Below are 6,000 nucleotides of genomic sequence, written 5' to 3'. Positions count from 1 at the left end.
GGTCATATAAATAAAAATCGCATGCAAACACTTCAAAAGAATGGTCTTTTAGAAACAAATGAAATTGGTTCATTTGATACATGCGAATCTTGTTTACAAAGTAAAATGACCAAGAAACCCTTTAGTGGCACGAACCAAAGGGCAAAAGATTTATTAGGCATCATACATTCAGATGTATGTGGTCCTTTTAAGCCAATGACTAGGAATGGTGAAAAATACTTCGTAACTTTTACCGACGACTTTAGTCGTTATGGTTATGTGTACTTGCTAAGTCACAAAGATGAAGTTTTTGAAACGTTCAAAATCTTCCAAAACGAAGTAGAGAATCAACTCACCAAGACAATCAAAGTTCTTCGTTCCGATAGAGGAGGTGAATACCTTAGTGATGCTTTTCAAGATCATCTTAGGAGTTGTGGGATCATCTCACAACTTACTCCACCTGGAACACCACAACATAATGGTGTGTCTGAGAGGAGGAATCGAACTTTATTGGATATGGTTCGATCTATGATGGCTAGAAGCACATTGCCTCTATCATTTTGGGGTTACGCTTTGCTCTCTGCGGCTCGTATATTAAATATGGCCCCAACCAAGAAAGTGGATAAGAAAATATGGCATGGAACAGTTCCATCATTATCATATCTGAAGGTATGGGGTTGTGATGCTTATGTGAAGCAATACACCCCAAATAAGTTAGAAGTACGATCCATTAAGTGTATCTTCGTAGGATATCCTAAAGATGATATAGGATATTATTTCTACAATCCAACAGAGCAAAAGGTATTTGTTGCTCGAAAGGGTAAATTCTTGGAGGATAAGTTCCTTATGGAAGGAACTAATAGAACAGTGGAACTTGATGAGGCTCAAGAACCACAACCCGATACACGCTTGGTTGATACTAGCACTCAACAAGAGGTTGTTGAAAATGATCAAATGGTTGATCAACATACACAAAACGTTCGCAGATCTGGTAGAACTAGTAATCCACCTGAAAGATATGGATTTTTCATGGATGGATGCTATGTGGTAGATTCAGATGAACCAACCACATACCATGATGCAATGTCAAAATCTAATTGCGACAAATGGCTTGAAGCCATGAACGTAGAGATGCAATCCATGTATGACAACCAAGTTTGGGAATTGGTTGTGCCACCGCTTAACTCCAAAGTAGTTGGAAGTAAGTGGGTTTTCAAGAAGAAAACTGATATGCATGGTAACTTGGATACTTATAAAGCGAGACTTGTAGCAAAAGGTTTCACTCAAACTCAAGGGGTTGATTATGATGAGACCTTCTCGCCAGTGGCGATGCTAAAGTCGATTAGGATATTATTTGCCATAGCTGCATATTATGACTATGAAATTTGGCAAATGGATGTCAAAACGGCTTTCCTCAATGGATATCTTGATGAAGATGTCTATATGGTCCAGCCTGAAGGTTTTGTCGATCCAAAACATCCTAACAAAGTATGCAAGTTAAAGAAATCAATCTATGGATTGAAACAAGCATCGAGAAGTTGGAATCACCGTTTTGATGAAGAGATCATGAATTTTGGGTTCATCAAGAACGGGGATGAAGCTTGTGTGTATAAGAAAGCTAGTGGGAGCACCGTCACTTTCTTAGTATTGTATGTCGATGACATTCTACTATTTGGAAATGACATTCCAACCATGGAAGGTGTAAAAGCCTGGCTTGGAAGATGTTTTTCCATTAAAGATCTTGGAGAAGCTGCCTATATTTTGGGAATAAAGATCTATAGGGATAGATCAAGGCGATTGATAGGTTTAAACCAAAGTGCATACATTGACAAAGTCTTGAAAAGGTTCAAGATGGAGAACTCAAAGAAAGGTTTGGTACCTATTCAAAAGGGGACATTATTGAATGTAACTCAATGTCTAAGCTCAAAGGACGAGCAAGAAAGAATGAAGGGAATCCCATATGCGTCTGCTATAGGATCCATAATGTATGTAATGATATGTACTAGACCGGACGTGTCATGCGCTTTAAGCATGACAAGCAGATACCAACAAAATCCAGGTAACAGTCATTGGATGGCTGTTAAGAGCATATTGAAATACCTTAGGAGGACTAAGGATATGTTTCTAATATATGGATCTGGTGAAGAGGAACTCGTTGTAAAAGGTTACACAGATGCGAGTTTCCAAACTGATCGAGATGGTTCTCGATCACAATCTAGGTATGTCTTCATTTTGAATGGAGCTGCAGTCTCTTGGAAGAGCTCGAAGCAGGATGTTGTAGCATTGTCCACTACAGAATCAGAATACATCGCTGCCTCATTGGCAGCACAAGAAGTTGCGTGGTTAAAGAAGTTCATTGCCGACCTAGGGGTAGTCCCTACCATTCAAGACCCCCTAGAGATCTTTTGTGATAACGAGGGTGCGATTGCTCAAATCAAGGAACCTCGTGCACACCAAAAGACTAGGCACATTGAGCGGAGATTCAACTACATAAGGGATGAAGTTGAAAAAGGAAAGATATGTATTCGCAAAGTTCACACCGATCAAAACATTGCGGATCCACTCACGAAGCTCCTTGAACGGCCAAAACATGAGGGTCATACTTGTGCCTTAGGACTTCGATATTCTAGTGATTGGATTTGATCTATTTTGTATTTGGATATTGGAACAATTGTTATTTTAACTCTTTTATGGTATTTTGAGTTATGTTCCATTTTAGCATGTTTAAATCCGTGAATAAATTAATTATTCTAAATGTCCGTAGTCGATCATACTTGTGGGAACAAATATGAATGTAAGACTATTATGAACTTGGATTGGTGGATATTCATTAGGTATGAATATAGAGCAAAGTGTTGCTGCCAAAGTTCATAGATATTTGTGGGATACAAATATTGGACTGACCCGCTCTCAAATGTTACTGCATGGAATCATTTGTGATTGATCATAAGTAAATTTGATCAAAGGCGAATATCATAGTATCCTCTGACCTGAGATACATATTGGGTCTTGATATTCACCAAATATTATACCTTGACTTAGTTCTTCGCTGTCTGTAATAAGACAGTACATAAGGCTAAGCTCAGGTGTGGTACGAGGTGATTGTGAGAGACGTATGTAGTCAAGAAGGGATTTGTTCCTCTTATTCGTTGAGAGTAAGATGTCTAAGGCCTGTTAAAGTTAAATCAACAGAGAATGATCACACTGTGTCTCTGGATTTGACATGACATCTGTAACGAAAGGATAGATTCACCTAAATCATTTTCAAGTAAGGGACTTGAAGGGGATGATGTTATTGAATGGCACTTCGTCATACGTATTAGGGGTAGTGAACCGTTGTTAGGCGTTATTTACTACTTGCATCAATCTTCTTTGTATCTTGTGCAAGTGGGAGATTGTTGGACTCTGTATGCCCAAGACACATATTAAATTGATGTGGCTAGTACGTTATGATCCAGGTCGGGTCATACCCAATAACAAGCTAGACAAACACCTATAATATTTGTTTATGATATGATCGAACAAATGAATATTAACACTTACAATATTTAGAAATCGGTTTTCTAAATAATTGCACTTGAGAAAGCAATAAATTATATGGATAATTTATTTTGAGAGAATATTTATTTTGTTATTTAATGGGTTAAATAACATTATAAAAGCTATAATTTGTTGCATAAAATCTTATAAAGATGTCATGTAATGTTTTATAAAAGTTATAAAACTAAACAAGAGACATAAAAATAAATAAGAAAAAATTTTGATTGGGTGAGTTGGGAGGTGGCTTGGGCCGCCCACTTTGGGTCTTCCCAAGGTGATCTTCCACCAATAAAATTGCATGCAATCTTTCAAAGAATAAGGCACTTGATTTTCCTTTTAAATATTTTGCAACATCTTCTCTCATGGTTACTATTTTTTTTTTCAAGTTGTAAGAACTCTTAAAAACTCCTCAAAAATTTCGGCCAAGGTGGGTTGATCAAGAGGGTGTTTCATTTGAGTTTCAAGTGTAGAAATCCTAGCAACATAAGGTGTTCGTTGGAAGCTTGGGGTATGCAAGCTTGAGGTCTTCTCATTTGAAGATTTCCATTCAAGAATATCATCTTCTTCATATCACCTTGCTCTTGAAAGGTAGTATTCTAAAACACCCTATGGTTGTATTTTGATAGCATGCATTTCATATATGGATCCGATTTTGGGTTTTTGCATTAAAAATGGTTTTAAATCTTGCAAAGTAACATGTTTTAAATCCTTATTCCGCTGCGTTTTAATTTTATTTGGATAAAATTACTTTGATAAACATGTGAAAAACCTAACAATTATACCGTAAAATCGAGAATTAAATTCTCTTTGAATGGAGTATATAATTTTTATATTTAAAAACGTTTTTTTTTCTACATGTTGATGCAATGTGCAATAAATGATTGGTTTAAACCAATTATAACAATACGCCTACCGTTATAGCGATGCGTAAAAAACACTTACAATTTGATAGAAGCATATGTCCAACCTATAATAATTATTTAATTCTAGTGAAAAGGAAAACAATAATACAATTATTAAGTATATATATCAAACGAGAACCTTTAATTCCTAATTTACCTTAATTTCAATCGTTTAAAAAATTATTATTATTTACTATGATTTATAAAAACAAACGTTTATATTCTTATCTAATTTTTAATTAATAATTTTATTATTTAATATGATCATAATAAAAACAAATGTTTATCCTTATCTAAATACTTATTCTTATCTAATATTTTGTTTGAAATTATTATTATTATTATTTAATATGAGAGATAAATAGGAAAATAAGGTGAGAAAGCACCAGAGAGTGACATGTGTCCAAAAAAGATTTCCGTTTATTAGTATAGGAAGAAATTTTGGTTTTGTTATAATTTCGGGACAAAAGTTGAATGAGTTTGGTATTTGTTTTACGTTTTTTTCGGGTATGATCGTTTTTTGATTGTTTACTTAGCACCAATGTTTTAAAAACCGGTAAATACCGGCCGGTTATACCGGTATTATCGTTTCCAGATGTAAATCCGGTACGAAACACCCCGGTAAATAAGCGAAACGACATAAGGTTTGTACCGGCGGTAAAATCCGGTATACCGGTTTGAAACGTAATACCGGTACCGGCCCAGGGTTATTTTAGTTTGGGTTGTTACTTATTTTTATTATATATGTTACTTATCTTACGTAATTTTTATATATTATGATTATTCGTAACTAAAAGTTCTTATTTAATATTTTATGAAACGAAAATAGTTATCCTCTACTTGATGAGGATGGTGATAATAATATTTCATCTTTTATGCGATCGTGAACTTGATGTATTCAACATTCAAATGTCTTAAACATATCGTACACTTTCATTTAAAAGAGCTTGTTGAAAAATTGAATGATTTTTTTTTATCTTTTGGATTATTTTTTTATTATGGATTTACTTTTGGATCAATTTTTAATATGTAATCATGCATTTTTTAATTAACTTTTGAGTTGATGTTGTAATTTATGAAATTATAGAGTTAGCTAGTTAAGCCGGTTGAACCGCACGGTACAATCTGTTTCAACCGGTTGAACCATTTTTTAGCCTAATCCGGATTGGTTTAAAAACCGGTTTTTAAAACATTGCTTAGCACGGTGTCTGGCGACCATTTGGTCTCTCAAGTTAAATTTGTGATTTTGTTTACGTTTTTCCCCGGCTTTGGTCGTCGTTTGGTTGCTACTTAGCATATGGTTTTACACCTCCCTCTCCGCAACGCCGATAGCAGAGAGACTAGTTTGTATGATAAAACTAGGGGCGTAAACGAGCCGAGCCCGAGCTCGAGCTCGATTAACTATTGAGAGCTCGAGCTCAGCTCGATTCGAGCTTTGTTCTCAAAGCTGGAGCTCGGCTCGTTAGTATTTTCTCAACCTTGAGCTCGGCTCGTTTATTATTTATTAATTAATATATTAAATAGAAATATAAATAATAGACTTTTTAGACTCGGGAGCTCGATAAGTGGAGCATGGGAT

The sequence above is a fragment of the Helianthus annuus genome, chromosome 4, assembly GCF_002127325.2.
Source record: "Helianthus annuus cultivar XRQ/B chromosome 4, HanXRQr2.0-SUNRISE, whole genome shotgun sequence".
Classification (NCBI taxonomy): Eukaryota; Viridiplantae; Streptophyta; class Magnoliopsida; order Asterales; family Asteraceae; genus Helianthus; species Helianthus annuus.
This window is presented reverse-complemented; position numbering follows the sequence as displayed.